This window comes from Ovis aries, chromosome 4 (genome assembly GCF_016772045.2).
Source record: "Ovis aries strain OAR_USU_Benz2616 breed Rambouillet chromosome 4, ARS-UI_Ramb_v3.0, whole genome shotgun sequence".
Taxonomy (NCBI): Eukaryota; Metazoa; Chordata; class Mammalia; order Artiodactyla; family Bovidae; genus Ovis; species Ovis aries.
In genome coordinates, this window is record NC_056057.1 from 18,544,527 (window position 1) to 18,568,976 (window position 24,450).

At 36.1% G+C, this 24,450-nt stretch overlaps 1 pseudogene; it reads right to left on the minus strand.

Annotated features, from left to right (window-relative positions):
* Positions 1-294: 294 nt before the first annotated feature.
* Positions 295-20,049, minus strand: LOC132659714 (uncharacterized; annotated as a pseudogene).
* Positions 20,050-24,450: the final 4,401 nt, after the last annotated feature.

A 24,450-nucleotide genomic window follows, 5' to 3' on the forward strand; every position in this document is an offset into this window, starting at 1 on the left:
AGCTCCTCTTCACTTTTTTGCCATAAGGGTGATGTCATCTGCATATCTGAGGTTATTGATATTTCTCCTGACAATCTTTATTCCAGCTTGTGTTTCCTCCAGTCCAGTGTTTCTCATGATGTACTCTGCATAGAAGTTAAATAAGCAGGGTGACAATGTACAGCCTTGACATACTCCTTTTCCTGTTTGGAACCAGTCTGTTGTTCCATGTCCAGTTCTAACTGTTGCTTCCTGACGTGCATACAGATTTCTCAAGAGGCAGGTTAGGTGGTCTGGTATTCCTATCACTTTCAGAATTTTCCACAGTTTATTGTGATCCATACAGTCAAAGGCTTTGGCATAGTCAATAAAGCAGAAATAGATGTTTTTCTGGAACTCTCTTGCTTTTTCCATGATCCAGCAGATGTTGGCAATTTGATCTCTGGTTCCTCTGCCTTTTCTAAAACCAGCTTGAACATCAGGGTGTTTACAGTTCATATATTGCGGAAGCCTGGCTTGGAGAATTTTGAGCATTACTTTACTAGCATGTGAGATGGACTACTATTGAGATAATATTTTGAGAAACCCAGCTTACATCTGCTTTGTTCTCACTTACTTTTGAATCTTATTTCATTCCCCAAAACTGAGAACACCACATAGCTCATACTTATAGAAACAAAGTGTTATATTTGGCATTTTAATCTTATCATGGGACTCTGTGTACTGGTATTTTTCTTAAAGCCAAGTTCAGTTAAAAATACCAACTCCTCGTTGAAACTTTCAAGGCATTTTCACTTTCTTTTCTTTTTTACCACCAGAGGTAGTGAGCCACAGGCTCTCTTGGCTTTCTTATAGACCAGAGGTGCTCAGTGAAGAATGGGAGATGTCTGGGTACATTCTTGGTTGCTACTGCTGGCATCTAGTGGGCCAGGCCAGAGATGATGTTATATGTTCAGCACTGCAAAAGAAAGAGCTTAAACTAATTATGAGGAAGGCCCAGACTGCTATAGATGGCTCTGCTTTCCACACACCCTTTTCACAAATCTCTGAAGTGATATTATGTTAAAAAATCTGGAAGTGCCCAGGTTAAACTAAAAACCAGAAAATATATTAATATGGATTTCTTCTCTTTCAGGTAAAATAAACATTAACTGAGAAAAGGCAACTTTCTCAAATCCCAAAAGTGCAAGGCTAATTATAAACTCTTACATAGTCTAAAACAAACACTAACTGAACTTGATAGGTAAATTAATGCTGGGGGCCAATCTCTTGCAACACTCATGCTTTGACACTTAACGTTTTCCCTCCTTTCTAATACTTGGACTGAAAGTGCATTTCTAATTCTTATTCCAGTCATTACATAACGGGAACACCGAGGTCACTGCAAATAAAGCAGTATGAGTTAATGAGAACAGCTTTAGCCAAAGAGGAGGTAGTTCTCCAAGTACATCAAGTGCTTCACATATATTAAGAAACCCCAGCTGAATCGATTTAATAATGTTGGGATTTACACAATTATTAAAGAACCTTCATTATTCACCCAGTCTGCACATACCACAGCACAAATGAACATCTCAGTCTGGTGGTATTAACATTGCCATTTTCTCACCCATTCCCAGACCATCTGCTCCAAGCTGATCATTCACTGCTTTAACATTTAACAGTTACCCAACTGCAACTTAGCAGATTTGTGTACTTTTGAAAACAGCTGGTTTAATAACTGCTTCAGAGCTTCTGGATAAAGAAATTATTTTGTAGTGCTTTATAATAGTCTTTTTTTTATCGGTGCCTCTGAGGAAACAGTATTATACTTGCTCCATTTATGCATCTGCAATCGCTCGTAATATTTCTTGTCACATTTGGAAACATATTTTCAGTATTTATAGCACAATAATGTAAGAAGTCTTTATTACTCTCCTTGTTTCTGCTGTTTGTTTTTTTTAAATGTCTCTGAGGGCTAGAGTGAACCTTTTGCATGGAATAATTTAGCCTGGCACAAAGGTATAAATTTAAGTTGTCTCTGTCTCCACTCCTTTGCTGTGTCTTGTGAATTTGTTTCTACTTCAGTGATGTTCCTTTTTCCCCTCTTTGTTAAAGACAAGGCAAGAAAGAAAATAACTACTTGTTTCAATCTTCTGGGCCTCCAACTAGATATATTACCTCTGGGGAGTTTATTAGGTAACTTTTTGAATTGGCTGCCCTGTTAATGGCTGGAAGTGGCCTAAGGGCTGCTTCCAGGATCTGGCACTACTTTGATTTCTTGATCTGGGTAGGGATTACTTGTGCATGTTGACTTTGTGAAAGCTTATTGAGGTGTACATTTTGCATATTCTTTTGTAGGTATATTATATTTCAAATAAATTTTCAATTAGTAAATATACCAAAAGAAGAAATTGTTTCACTGGGTTCTTTTTCTTGTCTGGACTAGAATCCTAAACTCTTCATTATGGCATAGAAGGTCTTTGGTCCTGACATGACTGTGACCTCAGTCTAATATCCTACTGTTCCTAACTTTACACATTGTATTCAGCTATACAGAGCTGTTTGCATTTGAAATACAACTTGCTGTTTTCCACCCTAAGGCTTTGCCACTGATTCTATTCCCTGGTAGTGGTAAAGGAGGAGAGTAAATTTTTGTTTGTTTTGTGTGTTTTTTAATTTATTTTTTATTGAAGGATAATTGCTTTGCAGTATTGTGTTGGTTTATTTTTTTCAGTTAATTTATTTATTTTGATTGAGGATAATTAAAATATTGTGATGGCATTTTGCCATACATCAACATAAACTGGCTACAGTACACATGTGACCCCTCATATTGAACTCCACTCCCACTTCTCCCCCCACCCTATCCCTCTGGGTTGTCCCAGAGCACCAGCTTTGGGTGCCCTGCTTCATGCATCAAACTTGCCCTGGTCATCTGTTTTACATACTGTAATTTACATGTTTCAGTGCTATTCTCTCAAATCATCCCACCCTCTCCTTCTCCCACTGAGTCAGTCCAAGAGTCTGTTCTTTATATCTGTGTCTCCTTTGCTGCCCTGCATGTAGGATCATCAGTACTGTCTTCCTAAATTTCATGTATATGCATTAATATATAGCATTTGTCCCAGGTTCATCTACCTCATTACAACTGACTCAAATGTGCTCCTGTTTATAACTGAGTAATATCCCATTGTGTATATGTATCACAATGTCTTTATCCATTCGTCTGCCAGTGGACATCTAGGTTATTTCCATGTGCTAGCAATTATAAATAGTGCTGCAATGAACATTGCGGTACATGTGCCTCTTTCAATTCTGGTTTCCTCAGTGTGTATGCCCAGCAGTGGGATTGCTGGGTCATATGGCAGTTCTATTCTGTTTTTTAAGGAATCTCCACACTGTTCTCCATAGTGGCTGTGCCAGTTTGCATTCCCATCAACAGTGTAGAAGAGTTCCCTTTTTTCCACATCCTCTCCAGAATTTATTGTTGTGCTAGTTTCTGTGAAACATCAACATGAATCAGCCATAGGTATATATACATATATATATATATATATATATATATATATATGTCTCTACCCTCTTGAACTTCTCTCTTACCTCCCTCCCCATCCCAACTCTCTAGGTTGTTACAGAGCCCTGGCTTGAATTTCCCAAGTCATACAGCAAATTCCCATTGGCTATCTATTTTACTTACAATGATGTATGTTTCCATGTTACTCTCTCCATGCATCCCAACCCCCAGCAGATGTTTTCACTTTAATGCATCCTCTTGTTTACTATAAATTCAGTGTCAAAAAATAAGCACTAATATTTGTATACTGACGTATCAATATGATCTAATCAAATTTTTTAAAAATCATATTTTCATGGGTATTTATTTTATCTTCCTTCCCTAGTCTAAGGCATGGTGTACAAATGTATTTTCTAATATAGTATTTTTGCTTAAATTTTTTGTTTAAGTTTCCTAACATATACTACTGTTTTAAAGAACTTGAGCTTTTGTTATATGATTCTTTTTTTCTCAAATGGAAGTTAAGTCAAAACCTACATTTTATGGGTGTTCCCTTGTGGCCTAGTGGTTAAGATTCTGGGCATTCATTGCCGAGGCCTGGTTCAGTCCTTGGTAGGGGAATTGAGATCCCATTAGTCACATGGAATAGCCAAAATAATGCCTACATTTTTAGATACATTAAAACACAAGGGAAGAGCCCTCTGCTTTCAATCAAGAGGAAATAAGATAACTGGATTTATCTTCTCATCTGAAACAAACACACAGCAATAAATAGATAAAATATAAAATTATAGCATTCAAGGCACTAGACATCAGACAGTAAAAGAAAGGAACCCCTGAGAGATAGAAAATGAAGAATCAAGGTGGCTACAATTTCCCATACAGAATAGCTGTGAAAAGAACTACATAGAAAGAGAATCCCAGAGATATACAGAGTCCAAATGTAACATTTAGCATAGCAGTGATCAAAGCATGCAAGCAAGGAAACTGTCTGAATCTGTAGAAAGAATCATATGAAAGTATAATGAGAAAGAAGTCAGCACTCACATAGAAACTGGAATAATAGCTATTTTAACCAGCCAGACTAGAACATGTCAAAACTCACAGGGAATTGGCTAGAGTGCTAAGAAGGTAAGAGATAATTACATCTAGATTAAATGATGCTCTGTTCCTAACAGATCAATTTACTTCTTTTTTTTAACAAGTAAATTAAGTGCATACTTGAGTAAAGGTGATATGCATATAGCTAATCTAAGCATACTAAACAGTAAGTGTATATATGTATTGTTGTTATTGTTTAGTCACTAAATCATGTCTGACTCTTTTGTGACCCCATGGACTAGTCTGTCAGACTTCTCAGTCTATGGAATTTCCCAGGCAAGAATATCAGAGTGGGTTGCCATTTCCTTCTCCAGAGGATCTTCTTGACCCAGGGATCAAAATCAAACCTGTGTCTCCAGCATTGCGGGTGGATTCCTTACCTCTTAGCCACGTGTGTGTGTGTGTGTGTGTGTGTGTGTCTGTGTGTGTGTATACACCAGGAATACAAAAATATCAAGCCCCCAACAAGATTCAGTTTACAATACCTGATACCCATAGAAGAGCAGCATCTAAAGAAATAGGAGACCACAAAGTTTAAAGTAATGAAAGAAATAATACTGTGGCATAATATCACTTGAAAATAGATTCTTGTATAGATATCTGCAATAAACTCTAAAACTATACTACCTGCACAACAAGTTCTAGCTAATGACTCAATAAACAAGGTAAAGGAACAACAGACTGGTTCCAAATAGGATAAGGAGTACTTCAAGGCTGTATATTGGCCACCCTGCTTATTTAACTTATATGTAGAGTACATCATGAGAAACACTGGGCTGGAGGAAGCACAAGCTGGAATCAAGATTGCTGAGATAAATATCAATAACCTCAGATATGCAGATGACACCACCCTATGGCAGATACTGAAGAACTAAAGAGCATCCGGTCCCATCACTTCATGGAAAATAAATGGGGAAAAAGTGGAAACAGTGTCAGACTTTATTTTTGGGGGGCTCCAAAATCACTGCAGATGGTGACTGCAGCCATGAAATTAAAAGATGCTTACTCCTTGGAAAAAAAAAGTTATGACCAACCTAGGTAGCATGTTGAAAAGCAGAGACATTACTTTGCCAACTAAGGTCCATCTAGTCAAGGCTATGGTTTTTCCTGTGGTCATGGGATGTGAAGAAGGCTGAGTGCCGAAGAATTGATGCTTTTGAACTGTGGCGTTGGAGAAGACTCTTGAGAGTCCCTTGGACTGCAAGGAGATCCCACCAGTCCATCCTGAAGATCAGTCTTGAGTGTTCACTGGAAGGACTGATGTTGAAGCTGAAACTCCTATACTTTGGCCATCTGATGCAAAGAGCTGACTCATTGGAAAACCCCCTGATGCTGGGAAAGATTGAGGGCAGGAGCAGAAGGGAATGACTGAGGATGAGATGGTTGGATGGCATCACAGACTCAATGGACATGGGTTTTGGTGGACTCTGGCAGTTGGTGATGGACAGGGAGGCCTGGTGTGCTGTAGTTCATGGGGTTGCAAAGAGTTGGACATGACTGAGTGACTGAACTGAACTGATTTGAAAGTGAAATTATAAAAAATAATATATCCAAAGAAAGCAAAAATAAGGAACAAAGAACAGATGGGGGAAATAGAAAACAAATACCTAGTAAATGATAATAGCCATAAACTGGAAGAACATATTTGCAAATCAAATATCTGAAAAAGCAGTCATATATAGTTTAGTAAAAGATTTCTAAAATTCAATTGCTTAAAAAAAGAGAAATATTTGAACAGATACTTTCCATTAGATAAAATAAATAAATGGCAAATAAGCATATGGAAAGATCCATAACATCAAAATCATTAAGGAAATGCTTACTGCAGATAAAACTCTACTTGCCCTAAGTAGAAAAGGTAAAATTGAAATTGACCATGCTGAGTGTTGGTGAAGAGGTAGAAGAATAGGAATTATCTGACATTGATGATAGGAATGTAAAATGGATTTTAGAAATCCTTTACTGTTCTGTATACAACTACTTTTTTTCCAGATATTTGATTTGCAAATATGTTCTTTGCGAAAAAAGGAAAAAAAAAATGTTTTGGCAGTTGTTTTTTTTTTTTTTTTTGGACTTATACTTGTCATGTATTCCAATTACAGTTCTACTTACCAAAAAGAAATAAAAGCGTAAGCCCAAAGACTTGCACTCAGATGTTAACATAAGTTTTATTTGAAATGTGTCCAAACTAGAAATAACTTCAAAGCCCAATAATTTGCCTGCAATGCAGGCAACTCGGGTTGGATTCCTGGGTCAGGAAGATCCCTTCGAAGAGAGACTGGCTACCCAGTCCAGCATTCTTGCCTGGAGAATTTCATGGACAGAAAATTTTGATGGGCTGTAGTCCCTGGGGTCACAAAGTGTTGGACATGACTGAGGGACTAACATACACTTCTTTTCAAAACCCTTCAGCATGTGAATAAACAAATTAAGTCATACCCATACAATGCAGTGCTATTCAATACTAAAACTTAATGAACTATTGTTATATGAAAAAACATTTGTACATTTCAAAGTAATTACGCTGAGTGAAAGAAGCCAGACAAAAAGGTATATATACTCTACAGTTACATTTATACAAAATTCTAGAGAATCCCGTAAATCACATCTGTGTTTGCCTGAGATCTAATGGACTGAGAGTAGGAAAACAGAGGGATTGAAATGGGATATGAGGCAATTTTCTTGAGGCAATCAACATATTCTTATCTTGATGTTTACCATAACTGCCCAGGTACATGCAAATATCAAAACCCTTTGTACACTTTAAATATATTCAACTTATTGTATGTCAATTATAAAGAGTTCTTAATACAAATTAATGTTAGCTGTTCTGTTTCTTTGCTTTTCTATAGATTCAACAAGTATAAAAATCTTTTTCTGGTTTTTAAGAAAAAATACTATTTTAACAATTATAGAGTCATACTTAGTATATACTACAAATTTGTAAAATAGATTATTTTGACAATTAGGTTAAAACAACTGCATAGATGATATGTTAGTAAAGTGGAAATTCTTATTTATTGGACATGATAAGATTCAAGTCTCATTTGTTTTGTCCATTCTTCTCTGTCCTGTGTAGTCCAGCTTTAAAACGTGTGACGATTGTAATGCACAGAAACATTAGTATTCAGTATTGTTCAGTGGAATTCAATCAGTTAAATAGACAAAACCTTGTATTTATGTGCCCACAGAGTGAGGATTCGTGGTGGTTTTTAAAGACTTCTTCTCTCACACAGCCATCAATCAAAGTGACAGCATTCTTTAGATTAACTTTGGATTCCCCAGCACAAATTAATTAATCTGTCCAATGCTTCCTATCTCAGTGTTTCAATCAGCCAACAAATAAAGCCAATCAAGATTTCAATTCTTTGCTGATTAGCCAATAAACTGCGACAGTGGACTTGTGGCAAGACCTCTGGGACTCTCACAGAAGCTTATTTATAGATGTAGCAGTGCTGTGATCAGTCTCTAAACCACAAATAAGAATATTGTGTTTTCTTCCCTGTTACTTTCATCAAGGCAAAAAATCCTGTTTCAGGTAGAAATAAAACTGTTATAACAACCCGTTGCAAAGATATTCTCCTTGAGGTTATATTAAGGACATGTTTGGTGCTGCTGCTGCTTTTTTAGTATCAGATTGTATAAATGCCATGGAATTTAAAGAATTGCTTTTGTTCAAATGAAAGGACGCATGCTAAATCTGTCACCATTTCCTCACTGTCAAGTCCTTATCGATAAGAATCCTAAGTATTTCTTATGCCAAAAGAGAATCACTTTCTGCTTTTTAAATATTTATGAAGGAAAAAAATACTGTGTGTCCTAAAAATTAATCAGGTACATACACTGTACCTGAAAAATTGTTCTTAGAGAAGAATAAGCCTGCCTAAAGCAAAGGATATAAACTGGGAGTTAGGAACCTAGGATTAGTAAAGGCTTGGCTAGTAACAAGCGTGTGAGCTTGAAAAAGTCACTTAGTTTAAAAAAAGCTTTGGTTTTCTCTCATGTGAAATGAATGGTATAGACTAAACCTCTAAAATTTGATGGCTCAACAAAGCATGCTGGTAACTTTTTTCTTATAAAGACTAAATTGAGAGTTTTTTTCTTTCTTTTCACCACCACCAACACTTTTTGAAGTTTATCCAAATATCAGTGACCTCATGAACTTGACACTGAGCAGTAAGCAAACATGAGGTTGGTGACCTTCTGGTTCCACATGTGACATTGTATTCAAGTTCTTCATCTCTTTCGTGAGCAGCCAGAGGGGAAGGAAATAAATGCAGTTAATCCTGTTCCTCAAAATATATGAGTGCCATCTATCCCTCTTGACAGTCCATGACCTTTACCATTCTACTTCTTTTCTTAAAGAGTTTGGCCTTGTATAGCTATCTTTATTTTAATGCCTACTTCTATCATCTTGGAAGGAGACCTCTCAGTTCCTTGACTTCTTTACTCCTTGATGTGCTTATTTCTAATGATATTTTTTACCATATCACCTCAGTTGGTCATTTCCAATTTTACACCCAAATGTGAATTCTTTCTAAAAATCTCTATTTCAAATATTTCATCCTTTATACCAATCATCTGTCCTTTCACATGACTTTTTCCAGGATATATACAACTAAAAGTCTCTGACTTCTTAACAATATTAATTGTTCATCATTTTAGTCACATCCTTGAAGAATTCTTACTTCTCTCACTCACCTCATTTTCTTGTGTGTGCCAAGTCGCTTGAGTCATGTCTGACTCTGAGACTCAATGGACTGTTGCCTGCCAGTCTCCTCTGTCCGTGGGATTCTCCAGTAAGAATATTGGAGTGGGTTGCGATTTCCTTCTCCAGGGGATCTTTGCAACCTAGGGAGCGGACCCATATCTCTTATATCTCCTGCCTTGGCAGGCAGGTTCTTTTACCACTAGTGACACCTAGGAAACCTGTAAAAACTCTGACTTCATAATGACATGAACACATGTTATTTGTGTTCATAGTTATTTGGTTCACAAAACACTACCTGAAAAGCCAGCCATTCTCTAAACTCTCGAATTTGATTTCTCACTTTCTATGATGGCACTTCATCATAATCCATTGAGAGAATGTAAGCTGGAAGTCTGAAACTCCCTCATCTTTCCACTAATAAATTTACTTTTTTACTTTTAAAAGTACCAAACTTCTATTTTCTCCATTTCAATTAAAAATATATATATATATTTCTACTCTTATTCCTAAAGAAATTATGTTTGTTTCCATTTCAGTCCTGAGCCTAATTTTCTGTCTTCTCTGAATGATTCTTATATTTTTGACAATTTCCCTTACTTTCTGCATCTTCACTCACTTGTCCTCTACTTAGTTCAACAAAACCCATAAATTCTTTATCTCTTATAAAATCAAAGCAAAAAATGTTAAATTTGGAAACACTCTTTCTTCAACAAACTCACCAGTGAAACACTGACATGATGTCTTTGTTCTCTTTCATATCATGCTTTTTCCAAACTTCTTCAATTTTCATACGTTTCAAGATATTCTAGTTCATTATTTAAAAATTCTTTCAAACTTCTCTCTTTAAAACTTCTCTTAAATCATCAAGTAACTCTATTTTGCCAAATCCAAGGACACTTCTGTCTCCACCTTGCTCAACGTCTAAGCAGCTCTAAGACTTTCATATCCAAATTTCAGTTTAATAGCAGTAATGGAAATATGCCATTCAGATCTCTATTTGAGAAAGAAATTGTCATTTGACTGCAAGTAATGAAATCAGTTGACAGTCTTCAGCTTCACTGTCTTTAAGATCTGCTTCTGATTTCAATCACAGACAATCTCTTCCCAGGCAGCCCCCAGACAATGGCTGTGGAAGCAAAAGTACCAGAGTCTGTCTATTTGTGCCAAAAGTAGATCTCTTCAAGTAGGTAGCTCATTATACTTTATTACAGGGTTATATTTTTGCCTTTGCATCACTGATAAGATGGCACAATTATTTTATTTATATGGGTCTTCCAAATAGATAGCAACTATCACTAAAGACAAACCTCTTATAAAATCCCAGTGAATGTTCAATTTATAACACAGCATTCATAATATATTCTAGATAAAGGTTTATTAACTTGATGAATGATAAGCAAGCTAGTTCTCTTTCAAACATTAATATTTAATTTATCCAAAATTTTAGTATCTGCTGATAGCATGATAAAATAATCCAGACTGAGATACAAATTGTAGTAATCCTGACATTACCATCTTCAGGTTTTACTCTTTTGGCTTTAGTTATTTTATTGATTTTTAAATTTTACTTCTGTTTTATTAGTAAGCATAGTAGAATTTTAAATGTTTTAAAGATCTGCAGCTCACTTATATGAAAGATAATGAAGAACAACAAACATGTAAAAATTAATCACATGGTTAACTTAGTTTAGTAACTTAATATGGTCTCCTTTCATCACACACACACACACACACACACACACACACACAGAATTAGTTTTGTCTCAATGACACAGCTGTATAAACTTAGAAAACTCAATTTTGAAAATATCACAACTATTAAGAAACAATTCTAGACTCCTGAATTGTGAGACAGTTTCTGTTGTTTAAGCCATTCATTCTGTGGCACTTTGTTATAGCTGCCCTATCAAACTATTATAATATACCCACTTAGTTAAGAAATACATTGAATATTAATGAGATGAATAGATCAGAGTACTAGCTACCATGGCAGGGTTTGCCAACCTTTTTATGAAAAAATCCAAATAGTAATTATATTAGGTTTTGCTGGTGTCCATAATGGTCTCTGTGGTCCTACTCCATTCATGTCATTGTAACATTAACACAGTCTTAGATGATGCATTAAAAAAAATGCATGGTTATTTCCCAAAGCACAGAGTTTACAAATATAAGCAGTGGGCTGAACTTAGCTCCTGAGTTAGAGTTCACTGACTCCTTTATGAGGAAATTAAATAAGGTTTAAGTTTGAAAGAGATCAGAGGTGGCACTCTTGATAAAGCAGTGCTCCTGGGGAAGATTTAAGTCATTTGAAAGGCAGAGATGCCCTTATGATTCTTGATAATGAAGAAAAAGAAAGAAAGAAGTATTGAATGACATATCCCCCATGCTCTCAGTAAAATAACCCATCTCTTAAAGAAACTGAATATATTAAATCAATACAATAGATACAATCAATAGAAGAGGGTGTTATGATTTAAGAACTTACAAGCTACCTAAGTTTTTCACCTCTCTCTGCATACAACTGTCATTTCTAGCCTGGGGGTGGGTATTTTAAACAAAACAAAATTTGTATTATGGAATTTGTAATATGAAAAGCAAAGTGCTGTAATCTGAGGCTTGGCAAATTTAGAAAATGCAATCTTAACAAGTAAGACTTGTGCTTCATTGTACAAAGTGATGAACCTGTTAAAGATGGAATTAAATATTTCTTTCCTGTCAAAGCCTATTACTTCAGAAGACTTTGTGGCATGGGCCAATAAATTATGAGGGATAAAGAGAAAAAGCCCTGAAGCTAGTAAGTAAAGATCTGAGACATTAAGTTAAAAATTACTTCCTGATAAAGCTTATAGTTATTCAAACACATAATGAAGAAAAAATATAGACCCCAAGTTTCCTAGTTTTTTGAGGAAACTGTATTATAAAGGAAACACCAATCCTACCTGTAGAAGCTTGTCTTGGCTCCTTTTACCAAGACGAGATGAGCTGCTAAAGTTAAAATCAACACTCCAGTTTTGATATGGCACTGGAAGATAACGCACCAGGAATAACATTCTGGGGCCCAAAGCTGAGGTCTAAAGAGATAACTTATGCTTGATGCAGCCTAACTACTGTTGGCCAGAAATCAGGGACTGCTAAATATTACCTACTTGCCCCTTTTATGGAGAGGAGTTTTAATGAGCTGTGTTGTTCCTTGTTCATCAATGTGAAGTGAGTAAGTTTCAAGCAGATGAATTACCATTCAGTTTATAGCTTAGCGAACCAGGAGGAGACACATATGAACCTAATCTGGGGGGCTGAACTAGTCCAGATGTAGATCTAATAGTAAATTAAAGAGAATTTGGGGTTATGAGAAGTAAAGTGTGTCTACATATAGAAATAAGGATGTATGTGAATGAGGTCAGGTAAAGGGACAGACTGTGGCTAATTCATCATTTAATAGCACACCCATATAGATTTTCCTTGCTTTTCCTTTGCCTAGAGGAACTGAACATGATGGCTGTGTTGTCTGTATGTATTAGTCTATACTCTGACCTTGAGTCCATAAGTCAGACTAGCAGAAAGAAGTTAAATGACTTTACAGAGTTTGCATATTGTCTAGGAAGTCTTGTTTTTTGTTGTTGGTGGTGGTGAGGCGAGTTGTTTTGTTTTTGTGACGTTTCCTTTCTTTGATGATATTTCTTTTGTTTTCATTTTCATGTGAGAGAATAAATTCTAGTGTGTTTAATTCAATTTATTATTATTGTTATTATGTGTACTTGAACCTAACCCTCATTTACATAAATGTCCATATATTTTTTGAACACTTTAAAAAATTATTTTTAATTGGAAGATAATTGCTTTACAATGTTGCATTGGTTTCTACCATACAACAAAGTGAAACATATAAATGCTCAGAATTATTTTCTTGATGGGGCTTCAGTACATGGAATTAGAAATGTTTCCAAAATGTTTCTTGATTTTTCCAAGGACCATTAGTTATGATAAGAAGTAATTGTAAGTTCCAATCCCAAAGAAAGGCAATGCCAAACAATGCTCAAACTACCGCACAATTGCACTCATCTCACATGCTAGTAAAGTAATGCTCAAAATTCTCCAAGCCAGACTTCAGCAATACGTGAACAGTGAACTCCTTGATGTTCAAGCTGGTTTTAGAAAAGGCAGAGGAACCAGAGATCAAATTGCCAACATCCGCTGGATCATGGAAAAAGCAAGAGAGTTCCAGAAAACCATCTATTTCTGCTTTATTGACTATGCCAAAGCCTTTGACTGTGTGCATAACAATAAACTGTGGAAAATTCTGAAAGAGATGGGAATACCAGAATACCTGACCTGCCTCTTGAGAAACCTATATGCAGGTCAGGAAGCAACAGTTAGAACTGGACATGGAAAAACAGACTGGTTCCAAATAGGATAAGGAGCCCGTCAAGGCTGTATATTGTCACCCTGCTTATTTAACTTCTATGCAGAGTACATCATGAGAAACGCTGGGCTGGAAGAAACACAAGCTGGAATCAAGATTGCCGGGAGAAATATCAATAACCTCAGATATGCGGATGACACCACCCTTATGGCAGAAAGTGAAAAGGAGCAAAAAAAGCCTCTTGATGAAAGTGAAAGAGGAGAGCGAAAAAGTTGGCTTAAAGCTCAACATTCAGAAAAAGAAGATCATGGCATCCAGTCCCATCACTTCCTGGGAAATAGATGGGGAAACAGTGGAAACAGTGTCAGACTTTATTTTTTGGAGCTCCAAAATCACTGCAGATGGTGACTGCAGCCATGAAATTAAAAGACGCTTACTCCTTGGAAGAAGAGTTATGACCAACCTAGATAGTATATTCAAAAGCAGAGACATTACTTTGCCAACTAAGGTCTGTCTAGTCAAGGCTATGGTTTTTCCAGTAGTCATGTATGGATGTGAGAATTGGACTGTGAAGAAGTCTGAGCACTGAAGAATTGATGCTTTTGAACTGTGGTGCTGGAGAAGACTCTTGAGAGTGCCTTGGAGTGCAAGGAGATTCAACCAATCCATTCTGAAGGAGATAAGGCCTGGGATTTCTTTGGAAGGAATGGTGCTAAAGCTGAAACTCCAGTACTTTGGCCAACTCATGCGAAGAGTTACTCATTGGAAAAGACTCTGATGCTGGGAGAGATTGGGGGCAGGAGGAGAAGGGGATGACCGAGGATGAGATGGCTGGAAGGCATCACTGACTCGATGGACGTGAGTCTGAGTGAACTCTGGGAGATGGTGATGGACAGGGAGGCCTGGTGTGCTGCGATTCATGGGGTCACAAAGAGTCGGACACGACTGAGCGACTGAACTGAACTGAATTGTAAGTCACTAATTGTAAGTTAGGTAGTAATTGTAACTAGAACATTTCTCTGAAAGGATTGCACATGTTTCATAGGAACAAGCTATCTTTTCTTCAGCATTTTGCTAAATATCTAAAGTGAAGGTGAAAGTGTTTGTTGTTCAGTCATTCAACTGTTAGCAATCCCATGGACTGAAGCCCTCCAGACTCATGTGGCCATAGGATTCTCCAGGCAAGAATACTAGAGTGGGTTGCCATTTCCTTCTCCAGGGGATCTTCCCAATCCAAGAATCGAACCCCGGTCTCCTGCATTACAGGCAGATTCTTTACCATCAGAGCCACCAGGGAAGCCCTAAATTGTCTAATAGTAAAGAACTGTCCATTTATATATGCACCTAATTCAGATTTAAGACATCAGTATCCACCAGCTGATGGACTCTTACTTGGGTCCTGTAATCTTGAACTGCCCCAATTGAAAAATAAAATCATTCTGGATAGGTAAAAAAGTAATCTCAGATACTTTATGCTTTATCAAATTATTTGCCCTATTAATTTCTCAAGCTTAATATCACAATGAACTTAAACAATTGTACACTGCTAGTGTTCACCATTGCAGAAGGCAGTGGCAACCCACTCCAGTACTCTTGGTTGGAAAATCCCATGGACGGAGGTGCCTGTTAGGCAGTCCTTGGGGTCACTAACAGTCAGACATGACTGAGTGGCTTCACTTTCACTTTTCACTTTCACAAATTGGAGAAGGAAATGGCAACCCACTCCAGTGTTCTTGCCTGGAGAATCCCAGGGATGGGGGAGCCTGGTGGGCTGCCGTCTATGGGATCACACAGAGTTGGACACAACTGAAGCAACTTAGCAGTGTTCACCATTATTAAAAATTACTCATTACTCACTGAACTGCTATAAACCTTTGATTTACTAAAATGAACTAGATTTAGACATATAGGAGGGTGGTGGAGATACAAAATATCAACACTAGGGTCAAAATATATTAAGAAACGATTTCCCTTTTCTATCATAGAGATCATGAAGAGTTATGAAATATCTCTCACTGTGATCTAAATGGGCTATTTATTGAATCTATAAAGAATAACTCTAGAATTTTGTTAGAATCTCCAAATGTTTGGCTCTGTAGTTTATCAGACATCTGGGTGAAAACTACTGATATATATGCTGGTATATCTGTGTTTTCTTAAACACATACTTTTTTTTGTTAAACACATGCTTTTCTCAGTTTTCATCAGAACTTCAATTCATATATTTTATAGGAAAAATAACAAATTTTAACCACACTTTGGACTTTTGATAGATCCATCTTGGTTAGAAAGATCAAAGACTATTTTAATTGCAGTTGTCCAGATATTTTTTATTCTCTTTCTAATATCTCAGTAGGTGGTCTCAGATATAAAAAATAGCTATTTAGCTACAAAATTAAAAAATGATAAATAATATTTCATCCAGAAATCTTCCCATTTAATTTTACATATAATGGAATAGTTGAGTGCAAAGAAAGAAAATCTGCTCATGAGGAAGAGAGAGTAAGGATAACAACTCAATGTTTCTGATGAGAAAAATTAAAATTCTATACAATCATAAAAATGATAGATTAAAAATATCAGAAACCTGACAATATTAATGACTGTTCCAAACAGTTATTTTAAATAGGGTTAAGTAGAACTGATTATAAAAGAGAACACTGAGAAAATATGCTTCAGGGAATCCTTTTCAGAATAATAATCAACATATATAATAAAGAATTGCATCCAATGATCATAAAGTGCTGCCAAAACTCAGTTATAAGAACAAAAAAGTCTCATAAAAAGATGAGTCAAGGATTTAAATGGACGTATCAGCAAACAATATATACAAATGACAAAAAAGTATATGAAAAGATGCTCAGTATCATTATTTATTAAACCCAATTAAAACCACACTAAGATTCTTCTGCATATCCACAAGAATCTCTAAGTAAATAGACAAGATATATATTGTAACATTTATGTGGAGATTTGGAGAAAATGGAACTCTCATTTGTTTCTACCAGAAATACAGATGACATGATCACTGTGGGAAACAGTTTGGTAGATTTTTTTTGGGGGGGCGAAAATTTATGTAGTTAAATATTGACCTAGTAATTCAACTTCTAGGTATTTACTCAACAGAAATTAAAAGAAAAAAAATAGAAGTTGACCAAAGCAAAAGCAGAAAATCCTAAGCAAAATATTAGCAAAGCAAATCCAGTTTATGTAAAAGGACAAATTAATTCCAGAAATTTCACAACCAAATGTGAATGGTAAAACAAGAGCACTTTGGAAGAAAACAGAAGATCTTCACAGACTTGAAGTAGAAAAATATTTTTACATGATAAAAATCTAACTAAGGGAAAACATTTTAAATTGGAAATCTTTCAAAATTGATTATTTCAAGGTCATCATGCCACTGGGGCTTCCCAAGTGATACAGTGTTAAAGAATCCAGCTACAATGCAGGAAACATAAGAGATGAGGGTTTGGCCCCTGAGTTGGGAAGATCTCCTGGATCAGGAAGAGGAAATGGCAACCCACTTCAGTATATTTACCTAGAGAATCCCACGGACAGAGGAGCCTGGTGGGCTACAGTCCATGGGGTCTCAAAAGACTTGGGCATAGTAACTCAACAACAACAAAGAAACCATTAATAATATAAAGAAAAGACTGTCTGTCAGGGATGGATAATTTTAATGTGAATGTCTTACTAAGCACTCATTCAGAGCAAGTCTTATAAATAATCTATAAGTCAATAAGGAAGGTAGACAATCTAACAATAGTTTGGGCAAAGTAACAAACAAGTATTATACCAAAAAAGATATATGCAAAATACCAGTGAATATATTTTTCAAATGTTTTATTTTTACTAGGTCATCAAGGAACTAAAAATTAAAATGTAATGTGATACCACTGTCACTGACAAGAATGGCTGAAGTAAAAAGCATGAAAATATCAAGTTGGTAGAGATATAGAATTGAAACCCTTTTATATTACTGATGGTAGTGCTGGAATATATATGTATTATGTTTTGATCCATGTGGGAGCACGTATCTATATACACTCAATATAAAAGTAATATCTACCAAAAGATATTTCTATAATGTGCATATTTATATTATTTGAAATATTCCAAGACTGAATATGTGCACATTCTCAACAAGGATAGAATGGATAGGTAAATAGTTGCATATTCAGAAATGAAATAGGACACTATAGCAATGAGAATGAACATAACTATAAGCAACACCATACATAAATCTCATAAATACAGTTGGGTGAAAGGACCCAGATACAAAATAATGCATAGTATAAGATTTCATATTTGTAAAGTTCAAAAACATGCAGTGGTAATCTGTGATATTAGAAGTGAGGGTAGTATATATTTTCAGGGTGACAGGAGAAGGACATAAGGGAAGTTTCTTGAAGTGATTCTAAGATGCTCTTTTCTTTTCTTTAAAAAAAAATTAATTGGAAGATCATTACTTTACAACATTGTGATGCCATACATAAACATGAATTAGCCATAGGCATACACGTATCCCCTCCTCCTGAATCCCCCCATCACCTCCCTCCCTATCCCATCCTTCCAGGTTGTCAGAGCACTGGCTTTGGGTGTCTGCTTCATACATCAAACTCCCACTGGCTATCTATTTTGCATATAGTAATGTATATGTTTCAATGCTATTTTTTTTCCAGATCATCCCACCCTCTCCTTCTCTCACTGAGTCCAAAATCTGTTCATTATGTCTGTGTCTCCTTTGCAGCCCTGCACTCATGTGCTGTGCTGTGCTAAGTTGCTTCAGTCATGCTTGATTCTTTGCGACCTATTGGACGGTAGCCTGCCAGGCTCCTCTGTCCATGGGATTCTCCAGGCAAGAATACTTGGAGTGGGTTGCATGGCCCCCTACAGGGAATCTTTCTGACCCAAGAACTGAACCCAGGTGGAGTCTTTACCATTTGAGCCACTGGGAACCCCTCTAGATTCAATATATATGCATTAATATACTATTGTCTTTCACTTTCTGACTTATTTCACTCTGTATAATAGGTTTCAGTTTCATCCACCTCATTAGAACTGACTCAAATGTTCTCCTTTTCATAGCTGAGTAATATTCCATTGTGTAGGCTAAGTTACTTCAGTCATGTCCGACTCTGTGCGACCCCATAGATGACAGCTCACCAGGCTCCCCTGTACCTGGGATTCTCCAGGCAAGAACACTGGAGTGGGTTGCCATTTCCTTCTCCAGTGCATGAAAGTGAAAAGAGAAAATGAAGTCGCTCAGTTGTGTCCAACTCCTAGTGACCCCATGGACTGCAGCCCACCAGGCTCCTCCATCCATGAGATTTTCCCGGCAAGAGTATTGGAGTGGGTTGCCATTGCCTTCTCCTCCATTGTTCATATATACCATTATTTCTTTATCCATTCATCTGCCAGTGGACATCTAGGTTGCTTCCATGTCCTCAACATTTTGAATGAACATTGGGGTACATATGTCTTTTCATTTCTGGTTTATCAGAGTATATGCCCAGTAGAGTGATTGCTGGGTCATATGGTAGTTTTATTCCTAGTTTTTTAAGCAATCTCCATACTATTCTCCATAGTGGTTGTGTCAGTTGGCATTTCCCAAAAGCAGTTTAAGAGCACTCCATTTTCAAATTCTGTCCAGCATTTACTGTTTGTAGACTTTTTGATGATGGCCATTCTGACTAGTGTGATATGATACAAGGTATGCATTTTGATCTGAATATTAAGACAGGAGTGCTACACTTTTTGAAAATTTATATTCTTATGTTTTTCTTGAACTCTCTTGTTTTTTCAATGATCCAACGGATGTTGGCAATTTGATCTCTGGTTCCTCTGCCTTTTCCAAATGCAGCTTGAACATCTGGAAATTCACGGTTCATGTACTGTTGAAGCCTGGCTTGGAGAATTTTGATCATTACTTTGCTAAAATGTGAGATGAGTGCAGTAGTTTGAACATTCTTTGGCATTGCCTTTCTTTGAGACTGGAATTAAAACTGAACTTTTCCAATCCTGTGGCCATTGCTAAGTTTTCCAAATTTACTGGCATATTGAGTGTAGCACTTTCACAGCATCATCTTTCAGGATTTGAAATAGCTCAACTGGAATTCCATCACCTCCACTAGCTTTGTTCATAGTGATGCTGCTCAAGGCCCGCTTGACTTCACATTCCAGGATGTCTGGCTCTAGGTGAGTGATCACACCATCATCGTTATCTGGGTCATGGAGATCTTTTTTGTTCAGTTCTTCTGTGTGTTCTTGTCACTTCTTCTTAATATCTTCTACTTCGGTTAGGTGAATACTGTTGCTGTCCTTTATTGAGCCCATCTTTGCATGAAATATTCCCTTGGTATCTCTAATTTTCTTGAAGAGATCTCTACTCTTTCTCATTCTATGGTTTTCCAATATTTCTTTGCGTTGATCACTGAGGAAGGCTTTCTTACCTCTCGTTGCTATTCTTTGGAACTCTGCATGCCAATGGATATATCCTCATTTTCTACTTTGCCTTTCACTTCTTTTCTCAGCTATTTGTGAGGCTTCCTCAAACAAACATTTTGCCTTTTTGCATTTCTTTTTCTTGAGAATGGTCTTGATCACTGCCTCCTATATAATGTCATGAACCTCTGTTCATAGTTCTTCAGGCACTCTATCAGATCTAATTCCTTGAATCTATTTGTCACTTTCAATGTATAATCATAAGGGGTTTGATTTAGGTCATACCTGAATGGTCTAGTGATTTTCCCAAATTTCTTCAATTTAAGTCTGAATTTGGCAATAAAGAGGATCACAAGAAACTGCGATCACAACAAACTGTGCTCTTGTGGATAACAACAAACTGTGGAAATTTTTTAAAGATATGGGAATACCAGACCACCTGACCTGCCTCTTGAGAAATCTGTATGCAGGTCAAGAAGAAACAGTTAGAACGAGACATGGAACAACAGACAGGTTCCAAATCAGGAAAGGATTATGTCAAGGCTGTATATTGTCACCCTGCTTATTTAACTTGTATGCAGAGTACATCATGCAAAATGCTGGGCTGGATGAAGCACAGGTTGGAATCAAGACTACTGAGAGAAATATCAATAACCTCAGACATGCAGATGACACCACCCTTATGGCAGAAAGTGAAGAAGAACTAAAGAGCCTCCTGATGAAAATAAAAGAGGAGAGTGAAACAGTTGGCTTAAAACTCAACATTCAAAAAACTAAGATTGTGGCATCCAGTCCCATCACTTCATGGCAGATAGATGGTGAAACAATGAAAACAGTGATAGGCTTTATTTTCTTGGGCTCCAAAATCACTGCAGGTGTTGACTGCAGCCATGAAATAAAATGATGTATGCTCCTTGGAAGAAAAGCTATGACCAACCTAGAGAGCATATTAAAAATCACAGAAATTATTTTGTCAACAAACGTCTGTCTAGTCTAAGCTATGGTTTTTCCAGTAGTCATGTATGGATGTAAGAGTTGGACTATAAAGAAAGCTGAATGCTGAAGAATTGATGCTTTTGAACTGTGGTGTTGAAGAAAACTCTTGAGAGTCCCTTGGACTGCAAGGAGATCCAACCAGTCCATCATCCTAAAGGAGATCAGTCCTGGATATTCATTAGAAGAACTGATGCTGAAGCTGAATCTCCAATACTTTGGCCACCGGATGCGAAGAATTGACTCATTGGAAAAGACCCTCATGCTGGGAAAGATTGAAAGTGGCAGGAGAAGGGGATGACAGAGGATGAGATGGTTGGATGGCATCATTGACTCAATGGACTTGAGTTTAAGTAAGCCCACCGGGAGTTGGTGATGGATAGGGAAGCCTGGCGTGCTGCAGTCCATGGGGTCTCAAAGAGTCAGACATGACTGAGTGACTTTACTGAACTGAACTGATACTTGTGTTTTGTGTATTTTTCTGTATCTATGTTATAATTCAATTATTTTTAATTAAATAACCACTAAAATTCTACAAAGTTAAATGTATAAAAATCTAGAAACCATAATAATAAAATAATTGAAAATTTCTTGTAATCAAAGAACAGCTTATTGTTGCTATCCAAGGCAGATATTTTACCATATTTTACCCACAAAAATGTTAATTAAAATAAATAATATATTCTTTCCTTCTAAAAATACATATTACACATTAACAAAATAGCTTTACTCTTTTTGGAAAAACTCTTCTTTACAAAAGAGTGCCATCCAATAAATGTGAAAGTAAGAAAGCTTTAGGAAATCACCATTTTTAGAGCTACTGGGTAGAAAGTTGATTGTCCAATTTTTCTCAGGATTTAAAAATATTACACCATCCAGTATTTCTAGTCTTGGGGAAGAAAAAAATGTTTGCAAAGAATAAATAAAGCTATCCTCACCCTCACTTGGTGATTAAATATAGCATCATTGTGAATAAAAAGATAAAGCATTATGTACCTACCCACGTGCTATAAGTAGAAGCTCCACACCACTTATGAAATGTTCTTGCCAAAAAAGATTCACCTGAGTTAAACAGAGTCTAGAAATCAAATTTTCAGCTTATAAGAAATACAAATGTTGAGATTGGATGTGTGTTTCACCCCTGAATTCATATGTTGAAGCTCTAACATTCATGTGATGATATTAGTTCGGTGAGGTCTATGGGAGGTGTTTTTTTTTGTTTGTTTGTTTTTATTTTTTGTTTTGGTACATTATTAGGGCAGAGTTCTCATGAATGAGATTAGTGCCCTGATAAGGAAATCCCAGACACCTCTCTCACCCCAGACTCCTTTCTCATCCCAGACACTTTTCTCACCTCAGACATCTCTTTCACTTCTTCTGGCATGAGAGGATATAACAAGAAGACAGCTGGCTATTTATGTACCATTAAATGGTTCCTGACCCTCAGCAGACACCAAATCTGTGAGTGCCTTGATCTTGGATTTTCTCGCCTCCGGAGTTATGAGAAATGAATTTCTTCTTTTTTTAAAATAAGCCACACACTATAGTATACTTTGTTGTAGCAGCTTGATCTAAGGCAACAGGGGTAAAGAAACAATAATGTGGCAATCTGGGAATTTGAATGCAAGATGTATCAATATATTAGATTTTTAAATAAATAATTACTTCAATGTTGTAATAATTGTTAATTTTTAGATGTAATATGATATTACTTTTAAGTGATACAATGCACTGATTTTATTTAGAAAAACATAATAAACTATTTCACAGTGAAGAGTCTTAATATCAATCATTTACTCAAATATTTTAGCAAAAATAGAAGACATAAATATGGAAAAAATTTGATTATCTAATCAGGATAATGGGCATGTGGGTGTATATTATATGATTTTCCTGTATTTATGCATAATATTCTGCTATGTGTATAGAATATGTAGCTAAAGATTTAAGCAAATTTCTAATATACAGTTAAGTATATTATCATATATAAATCTACCAAATTATAGATTTTCATATTATTTCTCCCTAGAGTAGGAAATGCTCTGGAGCCCTGTAGAGTTCATCTTGACTTTCTGTGGTGAGATGTGCATGGCAGATTGCTTTTAACATTTCATTATTTATATTTTGGATGTACAAATCTGAGGTGTTTTTGATATAGAAGGTGTTATTGATTACAATTCAGATACATTTTCCACAGTGAAAAGAGTCTCATCTCCATGAATTATACGCTATTTTTTACTTATATAACTACTGACTTTTAGCCTATGTTTCCTTAATATTTCACAAAGCAACTAAACTTGTGGAAACCAATACTATATTTTGTTGGATTTCTCATTTGTTTCCATAGCTGTATGACAGGCCAATTCTATCATCAATGAGTGACTTGAATAATTTATTGATGAAATCAGTGCATTGGTAAAAATATAATGAAAGGTTGCTTAATTGCCGACTACTCTGCTGCTTTAATTTTAATATATTGGTGGGCAACTGCCTATATTTCTTTTCATTTATTATCAGCAAGACTGATGGATAATACCACAATCCATTGTGGAGTAATATAAAAATGAATTTTTCAAGATAATAGTACACTTTATTTTAAGCCAAACATTAGGTGAATAATTGTGTGTTTTAGTATTACTGCTAAGGATCAATTTCATTGGAAAATATCTTTCTCTCTTGATCTCTGATGATCCAATGTCTGTGACCTCTCAGGAGTCTCTAGTGTGTTTAATTTAGGGAGTTGGATACCATGACTGGCTAAAAGAAGAAGGTAGTATGCTTCTGAGGCAGTCTGAAATAAATAGGGACAAAAATAAAGCAACTTATGGTTATATTTGCTAAGGCTGTAAATTTTCTCAGACTCAGGTTTCTTATTTTCACATTAAAATTTTGCTAAATTCATAGTCCTAGTCATATCTTGGATTTATTTTTGGTGTCTGGAAGAAATCCTGTGCAAAATGTATTTTGTTTTGCATCATTTACTGCACATTTAGTGTGAGAACATAAAAGTATTTCCTTTATATATGTGTGTATGTATGTTTGTGTTTTCATCTTCTGTTACTCATTAGCTTTCACTGTTTTAGGAGAAAACTAACTAAAAGAAAAAAATCTTGATCTGCTACATTAACTTACATTGATTCAGTGGTAGCTACAGCCAAGGTTGTTAAAGTGAATAGGGAATTACCCCATTATGCATCTTTCCAAAACAAATGTCTGCACACCCAGAATAGGCTGACCAGCCCACTAGGCGGATGCTCTGGTTTTCAAAGATCTTAGAAGTGCTGAGTTCTCTTATATGTTGCTCAGAAGATTATTAGTGTTTAACTTGAATAAAAATGGTTATTTGGCTTTCTATGCTATATT